The following is a 17,330-nucleotide window of genomic DNA, read 5'->3' on the forward strand; positions in this document are numbered from 1 at the left end:
TGCCCGCAGACGCTGGCCCCGAGGAACAGGTGCCCTGGCGGTGGCGGTGTTCCTCCTTAATGGTTGGACTTTTGCCTTCAGTCGGGACTTGGTTGTTTGGAGACAGACGTCCCCTTCACTGATGGATTTGGCAAATTATGGCGACTCCTAGCCTTGCCGGGGTCCGAGAGGCCCCTGCCCTGGTGCTGACTGTCCTTCGTATACTGCTCCAGACCGCCGGGCCACTACCCGTCCGCGGTCCTTCCAGCAACCTCCGAGCAGTCCCCCTCCAGACAATCACCGCTGTTGCTGACCTTGCTGACACTGTCCTGCACTTAGCCGGACCAACTTCAGGGCTTTCTACGCTCACTTTTACTCCTTTTCTTCTTTGCTCCACTACTACTTCACTTTCACTTAGCTGTTTACTCCTCTCCGTCCCTAGCTGGACCCCACTCTCGCCCTCAGCTAGACTTCAACTCCCTGGTTCTCCCCGCCTCCAGAGCTGTGATCTCCTCGGTGGGCGGAGCCAACCGCCTGGCCCACCCCCTGGTGTGAACATCAGCCTCTGGAGGAAGGCAACAAGGATTTTAGTAGCTTTTGTGTTCCTAACTGGGATGTAGGGTGTGGTGGTGTGATGACCTGTGACCCCTGGCTTGCCCAGGGTGTCACATAGCCAGTGAGGCAGACGGTAGTGGCCGTCTGTGGGAGCCGGGAAGACAGTCTTGGTGGAACCGTAGGTAGCCGGGGCTGGGCGGTGGCCCACCAGTACCGAACCGGGGAGCCAGCTGGAAACCGGAGTGCGGGAGGAGCGTACACGAAGGTGCAGGAAAGGACTTAAACTACCAACCTGGGGTCAGGGGAAAAACACCGCAGCCGCCTGTGGGACCCGTCCATCCAGCCGTTTGTTTGACCAGAGACTCCGTGTAATTTACTGGCTGAGTGAGTACCACCGTGCTGTGCGGCACAGCGCTGCCCCCGCGACCCTGCACCTCACCAGGGCCCGTTACCCACCTGCCATCCTTAACCTTCACCGGGCCCTGGGACAACCAACCCCCCTACCCACGGAGGGGAGAAACAACATCCAAGCTGCTCCCTGTCATCGCTCCCGGGATCCCCGTCCAGAGCAGCGGTGGTGTCACAACCTCACCACAACCGTGGGTGGCGTCACGGACAATATCCCTAAACCAAACCACCCCCTTTCACTCACGGGCGAGGAACGCCGCTCGAGTCCCCGGGATCCGGCCCACCGCTCGAGCCACCACCGAGCAACAGCAGCATTGTCCCCTCCTCCGCCCGCGACACTAGGATGGTGTGTGTGCTGTCCATGTGACATCCGTTTATTTACTCGCTCCCATAGAGTTGCATTGGAGAGACTCGCGCGAGAAACTCACCAAAACACAGGATGCTGCGATTTTTTTCTAAGTCCGATTTGGACTGAGAAAAATAATAGCAGATGGGAGCTGCCTCATTGATTAACATGGGTCCGAGTGCAATGCGAGAATTTCTCGCATTGCACTCGTGCGAGTTAATCGCAAATGTGAAGCCGGCCTAAGGGTAGAGTCACACTTGCGTATCGCTTCTGTGATATGCTAATGACCTCTGGCTCAGGCTCTGCTGCGGCTGTGAGTCGAGTGTCATGTGATCCGGCTCTGAAATCAGATCACGGCTGTGGAGGAGAGGGATGGATTAATCCCCCCATCTCCTCCATTGTATATCGCATTGCACTTGGATATCATCCGAGTGCAGTATGATGTTTGTCTCACACTCATAGACTTGTATGGGTGCGAGTGACATGGCTCTCACAAGACAATTGCAGCATGCTGCGATTTTTCCTCAGTCCATTTAGGGCTGAGGAAAAATTTGCAGATCTGAGCTGCAGCATTGTCTTACATGGGGCCAAGTGCAATGCCAGATTTTCTTGCATTGCACTCGTGCGAGTCATACGCAAGTGTGACTCTGCCCTAAGGCCAGGTAAACAAGTCTGTTTTTCGTTGTCCGTGCTTGGATTGCGATGTACGGGATGGCTGCAGGTCTGCTGACCCAAACCCGGCGGTTACAACATGCTTATGAGGCTGCCCAAATACTGTTCAGGAGACCAATAATTAGTCCATGCATAGGAGTCCGAGCACAGACCATGAAACACAGATATGTGAGACCAACATAAAAAATGTAACTTCACCCAGTGGTCACTGCTCATGTAGGATTCCCATTTCTCCATTATATTAATGCTCAGTTCAGATTCATACACATTCAGATTTTCAGAAGCAGTTTTTAAATTTTAAATAAAGAATGGATTAAAAACAGGTTTTTTTTCTGCAGGCTAGAGTCACACTTGTGTGTGACTTGTACAAGGATTTGCATCGCATCTCACGAATCCTGACAGGAACATGTCAGCTGCATAGAAATACATGACGCTGACGTGCTCCTGTCAGGAGAGCCAGCAGCCGGTCCCAGAGATGTGATCCTCATATGAGTCACATGCAAGTGTGATTCCAACCTTAAGTGAGTCCTCCATTTATGATCAATTTCTGGCTTCAAAATCTGCATTAAAAACCTGGTCATATCTTAATGGTATTTTCACATAGATTTTTAATAAATTATTTAAAAAACACAGGTTTTTTAAGCAGAATACACTCCAGAAAATGCTTCTTCTAAGGAAGTTTTTTTAAGCAGTTTTTGAGGAGGGTTTGGAGAGGATCCTTTCAAAAAGCATCTTCAATAATCTTGTGTGCACACCCTAAGGCCTCCTTCACACGTCTGTGTCGCCGGTACATGTTTGGTCCGTTTCCTCATGTGCCAGAGACACGGGCACACGTAGACCCATTAAAATCAGTGGGTCTGCGCTCACGTCCGTGTTTTGCCATGAACCGTGTGTCCATGTGGAGCATGCGTGTGCCTGTGTGCTCCACACGTAGACATGTCCATTTTTCTCCGGCATCACGGGTGTCACATGGACCGCACCGATGTGATCCATGTGACACGCAACGAAGAAAACACACATGACTGTGAAATAAAAAGAATTTCTGTACTCTCCTTCTCCAGTGTTGCTGTCTCTGCCGCTGCTGGCACTTGCTTCCGACCCCCGCTCATTATGTCAGCAGGGCGGGAAACCGTAGATCAGCACCACGGACAGCAATGCGAGGGACAGGTGAGAAGAAAGTTCCTGTTTTCCGTTAGCATACGAAGAAGACACACAACATGGCACACGGAGGGCAATACACACCTTTGACACGTCCGTGATTTTCACGGACATGTGAAAGAGGCCTAAGGCTCAGACTAGTGTATTAGAAATCGTCCCATTTCCATGCAGAATTTTTTTTTATCCATATTTGAGTATTTTACATCCATGTGCCATCTGCATCTCAGTATTTTACATCCATGTGCCATTTGTGTTCGTATTTTACTACCATGGGCAATTTGTATGTCCATATATTAGTGCCATTTGTGTGTCTGTATATTACGTCCATGTGCCATTTGTGTGTTCATATTTTATGTCCATGTGCCATCCACGCATCTGTATTTTACTGCCATATGCCATTTGGGTGTCCGTATTTTACATCCATGTGTCTGTATTTTACTGCCATGTACCATTTGTGGGTCCGGATTTTACATCTATGTGCCATTTGTATGTCCATATATTACTGCCGTTCGTGTATCTATATTTTCCATCCATGTGTCTGTATTTTATGTCCATGAGCCATCTGTGTATCATCCGTACAGTTTAAAATGAAAATGATCAAATACAGTTTCCGTGTTAAGAATTTCAATTTATCCAGAATATTAGAATACGGTATGGCTCATCCATATAGGATCCTTTTTTTTTTTTTTTGCACACCGATAGATTTGTATCTAATCCTAAATAGGAAGAAGAATAGTGCTTACAGCTTTTTTTTTTTCTTCACACATCCATATAATAAAACCCCTGTCATCTGAACAGCCTTACTGGATTACAATGGTCAGTGTGCGGGTCTGATTTTTACTTGGACAGCACACATCCATATAATACACTTGTCTGAGCGAGCCTTAAAAGGAAACCGGGCTTTAGCTTTCCATACATGCTCATGTCAAAACCGAACTTCTGAATTTCAGCATTCATTAATAAAAGAGCTTACGAGTTACCAGAGATTAGCCTAAAGGCCCTGCTGTGGTTGCAGTGAAATTGTGGACAATCAGTGCCAGGTTTGTGGCTGTGTACAAATGGAACAATATATCCATGATTTCACTGCAACCACAGATCTGACAAAGATTTATCTCTGTGTGTGACGGGGCCTTAAGTCTCTAGCAGCAGCATTGGGCACAGGTGCATTGTGCAGGTGACACTGAAGACAGCACGCCCCAGCTCATGGTGTATGCTACCTTTACTACATACCGGAATACCAAACACTCTATTCTGACATGGGCATACTAAGAAAAATAAATCCCAGCTATATAATAAAATATGGGTGGTTTAGTACCCCAAAATCCTAGTGTTTATAGGACACCCAACATGCCTTCTATTCAGCAACAGTCATGTTAAGGCCGGCTTCACACTTGCGATTAACTCGCACGAGTGCTATGCGAGAAAGTCTCGTATTGCACTCGGACTCATGTTAATCAATGAGGCAGCTTCCATCTGCTATTTTTTTCTCAGTCCAAATCGGACTGAGAAAAAAAAAAAATAAAAATAAAAATCGCAGCATGCTGCGTTTTGGTGAGTTTCTCGCAAGAGTCTCTTCAATGCAAGTCTATAGGTGCGTGAAAAAAAAAAGGATGTCACACGGACGGCACATACACCATCCTAGTGACATCCGTTTTTCTCAATACATTTCACGCATGTAGCAGAGAACACTGTAAATGCTCCTGTACAGAACAGTACATGAATAGCAGCTACTGAGTGGAAAAAAAAACCTGATTGCACACTGACAGCACACTGAGGAAAAGTGAACTAAAATCATCCGACTTTCTGGCATGAGAATCGGAGCGATTTTACACTCGCAAGTGTGATTCCAGCCTTAAAGAAAATTTCTGCAACAGTTTCTCACATCTTAACTCAGTTTTGCATAAATTGATGAAAAAATAGCAAGAACACCACTGAGATATACAAAGCATATTATGTTACCAAAATGTCTGCACCAAACCTGCCATGTGTAACTGTACCTGAATACCAACAATCAGAATGTGATCATTTGATGGTGATGACACACACACGGTTTTCTTAGATAACAGCCAATCTGCATTTAAACACTTAAAAGTTTATTAAAAATAGCATAGCTAAATAATGTAAATCTGTAAAGCCCCACAGTCTTCAGTATTACTGTACACAGAATAATGCACAACATGCCCTGCAGGGGGCGCCAAAGTGATGAACATTTTAATTTACAAAACATTTTCAATTCCTTTTAAACAAATATAGAAGAAAAATACAAAGTATATACAAATAAAAAGTTACTTTAGGAAAATAACCTGATTGACAGTCTTCAAATACCAGCAGCAAAATCTATGTCACATGTAATGCCTTCAAGCACTCGTGCTAATAAAGATTAAGCTGTAGACCTGTGTGTGTCCTGCTAAGGAATAGAAGCCAATTTCAGAGAAAGTCTGGTCCAATAGTGCAATCTCCATTGTGGACGCTGATCACCTGGCCATTAATGAGCCAGCAGAGGAGCAGGCAGGCATTCCTGGCCATCAGGGGAGAAGCTCACACTGTGGAACATCTACTCCATCCAGGGGACCCCATTACTCCAGGGCTGGAGGAGGAAGGCTCAGGGTAGGGTGCTCTCCTAAATTTGAGTGGAAGAATGATCCGCACACACTTTAATATTTATTTTAAAAAAAAAAAAAAAAGCCCCACAGTGGCTTATGGAGTGGGGAAAGGGAGGGAGTGGGAGAGAAGATGGAAAGGGGGAGACGGGGGAGGAGAAGCAGAAGGGGAGGAGGGAGAGGGAGAAATGCAGAGGCAGCAGCAGCACAGACATTGCTCCAACGCCTGCTAATCACTACAGTGCCAGCCACCGAGCAAGGGAGACACAGCACCCAGCTAACCAGGGCAGGACCCCCTGTGACACCAGGGCACACTAACACCCAGGACAGGCACAGACTATACCACAAGGTAAGCTGCAGATTTCCAGGGTGCACACACACAGCGCAGCTCATCTCTACAGATGGGGACTATATTAATAACAAATCTATTGTGCATTGTTAAAAAAAATAAGAAATTGTGCTGTTGTTGTAAATGAGCCCAGTGCAGGGGTAAGGTAACACACGTGCTGTATGGAATTGGTGGGCACGATCCTGGATGGCAGCAAGAAGCTGGGCACATAGTAATCTGGAATGCCCACATTGGGGAGAGGGGGGAGAGTGACCTAAATACTGTTCTTTTCATGTGCTCTTTGTCTTGAGCTGTATACTTGGATTAATCTGGCTTCTATGATATCCATACTGGGCGTTTCTGTGAGTGCTTGACAGCGGTGGAAGGGGTTAAATGCCACCCCAGTGAGGATCCAGTCCCCCCCTCCCCAGCCCTAGCACTAAAAGTGGGCATGAGGCATATGCAACAGCTGGATGCCATCTGTCTGGAGCTCTGCAGCCATTGCTATTGTCTGGTGTTATTCATCATGGCACAATATATAGGGTATCCTGTATATACAGTATATAGCTGCTGCCCTGGGCGTGGGGAGCGAGCACACATCCATCCACGTCGGGCTCTTGTTAGAAGAAGAATACTGCAGTGCAAATGAATGAGACTTCCAGTAATTACCAATTCCTTTGTCTTTCACTCACGCATGCGCAGAGCTGTGGGGCGTGGAGAGCTGCTTTCCTTCCATGAGTAGCTCTCCTTGGTACCCTGCATCCCTCATAATAAGAAATCTCAGGAATACATTGGACTACATCTCAAGCAGGCTTCTAGAAAGCTGATATGGCACCTTATGCTCTAAGTACCTGGGTACAAGCCATGCCAATACCCAGATTTCTTCAGATTGCACAGATGGCAGTCAATGCTAAGCACCTGTGGCATTCCACTATTGTGCCAACACCCTACACCCACCTAAATCCATTTCATCATTTTAGGCACACTGGTGTATAGTATTGGCATTGCCTACTGATAAATGTGTATACGGGTGTGGATACAGAGTTCTTTTATCCTGCTAACACGCAGAGGATATGTGTGCGGGCAATGTTTTATAATGGCGACGGCTTTCAGTCGCCTACTGGATCTTTTCAGCTGCTACATATATCGTGTGGATGGGCTCTCTGTCCAAGTGACAAGGCTTATTCATCAGAAGTAAATTGGGTGGAGCATCTTGTGTGAAAGTGGGCTTATACATGCGTACATCTCCATCTGTGACCATATTGGGTAGATAAAGCTGTGCCAATGATAGGTGGGAGGGCCATTGTGGCAGTCACGTGAACAGTTAGTAGTCAGTAAGCTACTTGTATATTTATTTTACTCACTTATATAGCTCTATTAATTCCATAGCATTTTATAGATGTGATTACTACTGTCCCCATTGGGACTCACAATCTAAATTCAATATCACTATAGATTTTGGCACAAACACAGGGAGAACATACAAACTTCTTGCAGATTGTTTTCAATTTTTGGAATTTGAACCCAGGAGGACCCCAGGGCTGAGCCACCGTGGTAACCGCTGAGCCATGGTTCTTGTTAACACAAAGGGCTTCACCGCCTACCATACGTTTTGTTTAATACAAAAATGTTATGTTTTACATCATAATAAAATGCACACTCCTGATTTCATTGTTCCCAGGTCTCAGTAGGCTTGCACTTCATCAATAGTTCAATTTCCATCCTCAACCGACGATTGACAGCTAAGATCTTTCTGACCCTTGTGGAAATTGGGCTATGCAGCAATTGGTGTTAGAAACCCTTAAAGACGTTATGGAGGCTGAAGTTTCTACTGAGCATGTGTAACATAGAAGTAGGAGCAAGGAGGACCTCCGGTGAATAGCTTGTCAATCAAGCTAAGTGGGCGGTGATAGAGCATGACTACACGTGGACTTATTAAACATGGCAGGAGTCACTAGACTAGTCACTATATGTCTATACAGAAAGAAGTGTTAGTCATATGTAGGTGTGGTGGAAGGCGATTGTGGACATCTCTGGACTAGTAAGTAGTAATTAGTGAGCTATTTACCATGCGTGGGTGCTTGGTACTCACAATGAGCAGTTGGATGCTCGATTGCGCAAGACTCGCGTACCAAGTATAATGGAAGCCAATGGGGCAAACAAGCATTTTTTCCAAAGATATTCCATAAAAATGCTCCAGTTCTCCATTGACTTCCATTATGCTCAGTACATGAGTCTCGCCCATCCAAGCATCCAACTGCTCATCGTGAGTACTGAGCATGGTAGTGCTCGCTCATCACTACTAGTCGGCTATCTCCCTATGACTTTGGATTGGCCATGGTTGGCGTGACGTCTTCGTGTCACACAGATGGCGTCACTCTAGCTCTGACAAGTAAAAAGCTGCATCGGGAAGGCCGGAAGGTAAGAGATTTGTGGGCCTCACATCTAGCTGTGAGCTACCACTGACCTGGACCAAAGTCTCACAAATCGATCTGCTCATCTCCACTGACAACCCAAAATATTTTACTGGTAATATGGCTGCAGTTAAGCTTTCTGTTCGCGTTTTAGAGGCAGAATCATGGTTGGTGCTGTCTTTAGTGAGCTTTTCTTGTATGGCGTGGGAGGCAATTTTCCTGCTTTCGCATGATCATATACAATTCTGTTTTGTGTGATTTAATATACAGTATTCATACAGCTGTAATATGGCCGAATGAATGCTTGTCCGGTCGTAGCTGCTAGGCAAGTGTATCCATAGTAACCATTTTGTCTTACATTGCTCAAGGCCAAATTGGCACTGTGCTGACAGCAAGGTGAAAATGAACTTGGCAGCATTCACACCATGCTATTCTATATCACAGCCAGCAATACTTATCAGATTTTCTGAAAGCCTAGTGTTTATAGATGGACGTTCATACAAAGCTTTTCTGTAAAAATAAGACCTTTTCTAATCAAAATGGTTGGCTCTACCTTTCTCTACCTTATTGTGTGACACTAAATATAAATGACTTGTGGCTGGCAGATGTCATGGCATAGTGGGCACATGAATTGGAGAATTGTGGGCGCCGCTACATCTACACAGGTTTACGGTTTTTCCAATTAATATATTTATGTGAGTGGATGTAATGCTCATTCACATGGAGTATAGGAATGGCAGCCGTACTTGCTTGTAATCCACCTGTGTTCTTGTTATAGCCTGACTTGTGCCGTGAATGGGGCACATCTGCACCAATTAGAATCCACCATTGTGTAGACATCATCTGCCCCTAATTGGTGCTTGTGTGTCGCTATATACAGCTAGAGATGGGAAAGAACAATTTGATAACTATTGTGACAATGTGTGCAACATTCAGCTACGGATGGCTCAGAAATTGACTTCTTGTATTTTGCCGTTTCAATACAAAACAAGAATGATCACAGAGTAAGGCTTTGTTATATCTGAGATCCACCAGGATAGGTAAATAGGACGGTACAGCATACCCTCAAGATTCTGCCAAAGAATGTTTACAGTATAGGCTTCATTATATGAGTGATCCACCAGGATAGGTAAAGAGGACAGCATGGCATAGCCTCAGGATTCTGCCCCCGAATGATTACAGTGTAGGCTTCATTATATGTGAGATCCACCAGGATGGGTAAAGAGGATGGTAGAGTGTACCGCCGAGGCGCTCGTACTGCGGGTGGTGGCTCGAGCCTCTCACGGACCCGGGGGTCACGTCGCTCTGCAAGGGAGTTGGCACTACACGCGTGGACTTGGGTGAGGAGTTCCACGGCCAGGGCCGCGGTGGTTTGGTTTGGAATGTAAGTTCGTGACGCCACCCACGGGTTGTGGTGATTGTAGGCACCACCGCTGCGGTGAAGGTATGGGGGCTCCCGGGAGCGGTGTAATGGCGCAGCTAGGTGTTGACCCCCTCCGTGGGTAGGGGGTGTTGGTCCCGGGGCCTGGTTGGCGAGGGTCGGGGTGCAGACTGAAGTGTTGCGGTGCGGTGCGCGGCCTAAAGGCACTGGTGTACCCACTATGATACAAGACACCGGAGTCTCTGGTAAACCAAACGGAGTGATGAACGGGGCCCGCAGCCGGCTGCAGCTTCTCCCAGAATAGGTTGGTGGTTTCCGCCTTTCTCCTGCACCTCTGTATGTAAATGTTTGACTCCTATGCCTAGACACCGGTAGTCTGCTCCCCGACTTGTATATGCCGTAGGAACCCATTTGCCTGCAGACGCTGGCCCTTTGGGTTTCTATGCCTTGGCGGTGGCTTTACCCTGTATGGTTGGGCTGTTGTCTTCTAACGGGGCTTGTGTGGGATAGGTCCTTAAGTCCAGTCCGCAATCAGTTGATTCGACTTGGCCCTGTCTGTTCAGGGCTTTGTACTGGGTCTGAGTACCCCTCCTGGTGCTCCGGTTTCCAATCGGTTCCCCGATTCGGTACCGGCGGGCCACCGCCCGACCCTGGTCCCTACGGTTCCACCGGCTGTAATCCCAGCTCCTGCAGGTGGCTACCACCATCTGCCTCCTTGCCAATGGTGACTGGGCTCCGACCCAGCCACCTGGTAGTCTCTTGGCAGGCCTGGACACAGGACTGCCCGTGAACTTGACTGCTCTCTACCTCCTCCAGACTACTCTCCTCTAGAACCTGAACTTGACTGTGAGTGTTCCTGCCTCCAGGCCTGTGAACTCCTCGGTGTGCGAAGCCAACCGCCTGGCTCCGCGCCCCCCCCCCTTACCCCCCTGGTGTGGACATCAAACCTGGAGGGTGGTGACGAGGCTTTTAGTTTGACTGGTGTCACCTAACCGGGAGGGGGTGTGGTGTTGTGTGTGACTACCTGGGACGACCTGACTAGACCAGGGCGTCCCAAGAGCATAGCCTCAGGATTCTGCCCAAGAATGAGATCTGGTTCAGGGATTGGATATTGTAAAAGGCTGTGGAAGCAGTAAATGGCAATAAACAATGTGAGAAGTAGTATGTATTAGGAATACACAATTAATACAAAAGTCATGAAGGCATAAACCAAGCTTCCATCTGTTCGGTGGAGTTAGGCTATGTTCACACACAGCGTATTTTTATTTTCTTTTAAAATTTGCTTTTTACAGTACTAGCAATCTGAGATTTTAGAAATATCATGCACATGTGGCGCCCCTGGACTATCGGGTCGTCACAGGGTACTGCACAAACTGCTTTTCCGTGCAGTATTCCACCTCCCTCTTGGTTCTGGGTCCCTATCTAATTAGTGTTGCCTCCAACAGTAAATCAAATCCTAGATACACCCTGCACCACACCCACCAGTGGACGGCTTGAGTGGAATAGTCGCCCACCTGGGGGTCAGGGAGGGGAGTTGGGAGAAAAGAGGGTGAGAGAGAGGAAGTCGGGAGCCGTGGCTCTTGGAGAAACTGTCTAGGTTGCAGACGGTGGTCTGGGCCTAGAAAGGTCGGACATCCGGTCGCAGGGGATTGTTGCAAGGTGCCTGGACTCGTTGAGGAGGACAGCCGGCAGCCTAGCACTGTTACTGGTCCAGGACCGAATGCACGACAGGGTACACGGACCCTAGGTTGGGGAGTAGCTTCAGTCAACCTGACAATTCACCTGAGGAGAACGGAGCCTTTATGATCCGTTCCCACCCGCTCCAGAATCGGGGCAGTAGCGCAACGAGGGGGATAGGACTTTCCAACCCAAAATGGTCCAGAAAATCCCAAGCGTGAGCCCTGAGAGCAAGCTCCCAAACTTAGCCACAGTGGGGAGCGGGGCCTGGCAAGTTCCATACCACTGGGCCACCACGTTGAAGTTAAACTTAGTACCAGGAGGCAGGTCATGGATCACCAGGCAACACCATAGGGGACGAGCTCCCCTCAGCGGCAGCGGTACCCAGAGAATTGGTTTACCCGGTTGTCCGCGTCTGCTTATGAACTGAGTACGAGCGTGACCCCTGCATCCCACGGCACCCCACACAGAGTCCCAGGGCATCCCCCCCCCCCACCCGTGGAGGGCTACGACACTTTGCTGCCCCACTTCATCACCACCCGGGTACTCCCAATGGCAGCGGCGGTACTCCCAAATTACCATACACCACGGGTGGCATCACTAACTAGACACAAACTCCCCTGTAACTATCCCCCTTTTATTTGAGTGGCCGCATGACCCTGGGTCCGGAGACCCTCGAGCCACAGCGACCCGGATCCGAGCCGCTCGGTGACTGCTGCTTCCACGGGGGCGGCACACACACCTAAAACTGGTTCTTTTCTGCAGCATTTTTTCACTGTAGATTGCAAGGAAGAAGTGAAAAAGCGCTGCAGAAAACGTAACCAGGTAGTTTTGAAGAATGCAATTTACTTTAACATGTATAATAGACAATTGATAAATATAATCATATAATTTGCACCAGAAAACGCAGTAAAGTATAACGAAACAAAGGCACAGTTAAAATGCAGCAAAACCTGCTACTTTACTGCCAAGAAAGAAGGTTTTAACTGCAGAAAAAAGAGTGCTGCAAAAATGCAAAGTGTGAAAAAGGATTTACCCAGTAAGGTTGCTTTCACACATCCGGTTTTAGCAGTGCGGCTAAATCCGGCTCTAAAACCTATGCAACGGATGCGGCGAAAAAACTGCATCCTTTGCATTAGTTTTTACATGCGGCCCGTCCGTTTTTTGCCGATTGTGGCACGCTACTGAGCATGCGCAGTGCAAAAAACCGAATGCGGTGGCCGGATGCGGTTTTGGCCGCATCGCACTGCATCCGGCGTCCATAGGGATGCATTGGAAAAAGCCCTGCATCGGCTAGATGCGGCGCGATACGTTTTTTTTCGCCGGACAAAAAAACGTGCCAGGCAATGTTCCATCCGGCCGCCGCATGGGCTAACTATTCCGCATCCGGCAAAAACGGGCCCGAAGGCAAGGCCATGCGGCACAATCCGGCACTAATGAAAGTCTATGCGGAAAAAACGCAACCGGCGGCAAAAAAAACCTGTTGCGTTTTTTCTGCAAAGAGCCGGATTGTGCCGCACTGCAAAAACTGGATGTGTGAAAGCAGCCTAAAGGGGGCTTTACACGCTACGACATCGCTAATGCGAACTCGTTGGGTTCACGGAATTTGTGATGCACATCTGGCCGCATTGGCGATGCCGTTGGGTGTGACACCTATGAGCGATTTTGCATTGTCGCATTCTCAAAAATCGTTACTGCAGCAGTAACTAAGTTGTTCCTCATTCCGTGTGACACCGCAGGAACGAGGAAGCTCTCCTTACCTGCCTCCTGGCCACAATGCGGAAGGAAGGAGGTGGGCAGGATGTTACGTCCTGCTCATCTCCGCCCCTCCGCTTCTATTGGGCGGCGGTTCAGTGATGCAGCTGTGACGGGCAGGTAAGTAGTGTGAATGGTCCGCGCGATGTTGTGCGGCACGGGCAGCGATTTGCCCGTGTCGCACAACAGATGGGGGCGGGTACCCACGCTAGCGATATCGGTACCGATATCGCAGCGTGTAAAGCGGCCTTAACTCGACAACACAGGATGAAAGGTGGCAGTGATGTGGCACTTTTAGGACGCTAACTAGGGTTTGTGTATATTGTATTCTAATTAATATTACAGTGCTGGGTGACACTTTGAAAGGAATTGTCATCTAGATTTTTTTACTAATTCTAACAAACAGGAATGATTTGAGCTGTGATCCTCACCTGTTGTGAATGGCGAATCCTATGTAATCTATCCTACACTCCTATACATAGAAATTGCAACACTATGTAGAGTGATGGAAATCACAGATTTTCTTTTTGTGCCTTTTATGTGCTTACCTGTTTTTGTTTTCTTTTTTTTGTTTACCGCTTTGTTGGCGGAGTTTAGCAATTTCAGATGTTTGCCTGATTTATCAATCACAACTTTTTAAAACCTTGCAAATTTTGGCTCTTCACTCCAGACCCCTCCCTGGTGTATTTTTGGGTACGCCAGTATTTGGGTGCAATTTTAGCACCATATTATAAAACAAGAGGGTTTTTTTGTGCTACAAAGTTTCAAAAACATCAAGATCGGAAAAAAGAATATTTTGAACTTTGTGACAAATTTATAAATTGCATTTGCCATTTTTAAAAATTTAACACAAAAAAGGCAACAAATACACAAGAAAAAAGGAAATGGCAAAAAAAGCTCATGATGAATCTGACCTTCAAATTATTCAGTGTTGAGCATGTGTTGCGGGCGGGGGACAGACCATGGCAGGGGGGCTGCTCAGGACCCTCGGATGCGGGCGGTTGCTGTGGCTCGAGTGGCAGCTGGACCCGGGCTCGCGCAGCAGTCCGTCGCTCACAACTGAGGAAAAAAGGGGGGCATTTACATGAGTTTGTCAGTGACACCACCCGTGGGTTGCGGTGATTGTTGGTGGCACTGCCGCTGCCTTGGTATGGGGTTCCCGGGGCTGATGGAGCGGGGCAGCAGGATGGTATCCCATCCATGGATAGGGGAGGTGTAGTCCCGGGGCCCACGTGTAGGTGGAGTGTGCTGGGACGCAGTCTGAAGGGCTGGCTGGATGATACCGTTGTACTCACTATTTTGAATGAAGTCACACATAGTAAACAAAGTGCCGGATACCGGTAGCCTCCGGAGGGGTGTGCTCGGGTCCCGCACACTGGTAGACAGGACAGGGACCCTTCCTCCTGCACTTCTGTGTTGCTGTCTTTTGTGTTGACTAGTCCGCATGAAATGGGGAAAGTCCACTCCTGGTGACTTTTCTGTGGGAGATGTGGCCCGCGAGATCTGACCCTTGGGATTTTAACAGGCACTTACAGATGCCCTATTCCCCCGCGTTGGGCTTCTGTCTCGCTCTATCTGGGCTGCTAGTGGGACAAAACTTGGAATCTTATCCCCTGCTGGTTAATTGCAAAGGTGCTTGCAGCTGTCCTCGCCCTAGAGTCCAGGTATCCCGACTCTGCACGGCCTCCGGACCGGATTCCCGCTGTCGGCACCGGCGGGCTACAACCCTGCCCCGGTCCACTTAAGGTCTCCCGCGACCGGATCTCTGTCGCTTGTGGCCCTGCTCTGCCGTCTGCCACCTAGTCAGCGTAGGTAGTCTGGGAGCTACAACCTCCGACTATCACTTCACTGATCTCACTTCCACTGTCTCCTCTCGACGACTCCGCTCAACTGACTTGTTCCCTCCCGTTGACACCTCAGAGCCCCTAGGTGGGCGGCACCATCTGCCTGGCACTGCCCAGTGGTGTGTCCCTATTGTCCAGGGGGGTGACTAGGCTTTTGTGGCTAGTGTTTGTACCTGTGTGGTATTGTGTTGGAAGGTCAAGGAGGAGGGAATCCTGCACCTGGAAGATGGATGCAGTTTTCTGTGACAACCTGATTTTGTCAGGGCGTCACACATAAATTTGTCGCGGGAGGAGGAGGGGACGCTGTGCTCACCCACTGCTCGGGTCCGGCTGCTGCTGCTGCTGCTCGGTGGTGGCTCGAGCAGTGGGCCGGATCCCGGGGACTCGAGGGGCGTTTCTCGCCCGTGAGTGAAAGGGGGGTTGGTGTGTGGTTTGGGGAGATATTGCCCGTGACGCCACCCATGGTTGTGGTGAAGTTGTGACACCACCGCTGCTCTGGACGGGGTTCCCGGGAGCGATGGCAGGGAGCAGCTTGGATGTTGGTTCTCCCCTCCGTGGATAGGGGGGTTGGTTGTCCCGGGGCCCCGGTGAGGGTATAGGGATGGCAGGCGGGTTACGGGGCCTGGTGAGGTGCGGGGGCAGCGCTGTGCCGCACGGCACGGTGGTACTCGCTCAGCCAGTAATTCACACAGTCTCTGGTCAAACAAACGGCTGGATGGACGGGTCCCACAGACGGCTGCGGTTGTTCTCCTCCCGGTAGGTTGATGGTGAATGTCTATCCCTGCACCTGTGTTGTTTTTACGGTTCCAATGGCTTCTCACTGGTAACCCGCTCCCCAGCTTGGATGGATGCTGAGGGAGCCCCTTTTGCCCGCAGGCTCTGGCCCTGGGAACTGTAGCCTTGGCGGTGACTGTGTTTCCCTCTACGGTGTGAGCTGTTGCCTTCAATCGGGTCTTGGCTGCTGGGAAACCCCGGAGGCTCCCTTCGCTAATGGATTTGACTGGTTTTTCGGCGACTCCTAGCCTGGTCTGGGTCCGTAGGCCCTGCCGGATGGTGCTGGCTTCTCTTCACTCCCTGATCCGGTACCGGCGGGCCACCGCCCGTCCCCGGTCCGTACGGTTCACTCCAATCAGCCTCTCCTAAAGACGGTCACCACCGTCTGCTAACCTTGCTGAGTGCCCGGGCCACACACCCCGACACGGTCAGTCTCCTCTGCTACCACTTTCCTCTCCAAAACTCAACTCAACTCTTTTCCGGCCTCCAGGACTGTGAACTCCTCGGTGGGCGGGACCAACCGCCTGGCCCACCCCCTGATGTGGACATCAGCCCCTGGAGGAAGGCAACAAGGATTTGTGTTTGGCCTCGGTGTGCCTAGCCGGGGTGTAGGGTGTGTGGGTGTAGTACCTGTGACGACCTGGCTTGTCCTGGGCGCCACAAATTCCTCACACAGAAATTCACACAAATACATACTGTGGCATGCTATCAATGAGGTTATTAATGGCTGACCAATGTTGATTGAAGGCTAGTCTGGAGAAGCTGTAGGTCATGGTAGCATATGTAGACTATACAGATTGCTCACAGTTGCAGGAGCAACATGCGGCCTTAGTGTCATTTTGAAAGGCCTTTTGGGACACTATGGTAAAATTCCCTTACTACTGGTTCAATAAGGAAATTAATGTTAGACCTGGAATGAAGACTAAAGGAGTCTGCTATCCATACATTATGCTGCCTCCACACAATAACTCCAAGAGTAAGACTGGTGTGACATTCCCTCATGAAGGCCTCTTTATGGCATGGTCTCCACACCTTTCTCTATCTTTTATTGAATCCACTGGAAAAATGTCATTCATCACTGAAGAGGATAGATCTCCATTGCTGCCTTTCTCTGCACCATAATAGCATTTGAGAGCGGTGGTGTAAGGTCAATGGGATAACTGTGGCGGGACGTTTGGCTCGTAGCCCAATATCTTGCAAACATCTGATGGTTTGTGTAGACAGTGCTTGACATCTTAAGTGATGTCCAATTTCACCTGCAGTCCTGAATGGCCATTTCCCAGGTTCGACAATTAATTCAATCTTCTTAAGTGTCACAGGATATGTTTTTCAACATGACATCGCCAGGCTGCATGTTTCACATATTTCTGGAGTTGTCTTCCATCGAGCACATTTGGGATTTCATTGCAAAGAAAGCTGCCAGCAACGGATCTTGATTT

At 49.0% G+C, this 17,330-nt stretch overlaps 1 protein-coding gene across 2 annotated transcripts in view; it reads left to right on the forward strand.

Annotated features, from left to right (window-relative positions):
• The first annotated feature begins 5,702 nt into the window (after positions 1–5,702).
• The window catches only part of BASP1 (brain abundant membrane attached signal protein 1), a 122,575-nt gene continuing 110,947 nt past the window's right edge, over positions 5,703–17,330 (forward strand). Inside the window, exon 1 of one of the 2 annotated variants that reach the window (XM_075314878.1) lies at positions 5,703–5,725. The gene's annotated coding sequence lies outside the window, so the exon portion shown is untranslated. Of the gene's footprint in view, positions 5,726–5,888; positions 6,068–17,330 lie in introns of those variants that run through there. The other variant, XM_075314879.1, reaches the window with a different exon arrangement.

The sequence above is a fragment of the Anomaloglossus baeobatrachus genome, chromosome 6 (assembly GCF_048569485.1).
Source record: "Anomaloglossus baeobatrachus isolate aAnoBae1 chromosome 6, aAnoBae1.hap1, whole genome shotgun sequence".
Classification (NCBI taxonomy): Eukaryota; Metazoa; Chordata; class Amphibia; order Anura; family Aromobatidae; genus Anomaloglossus; species Anomaloglossus baeobatrachus.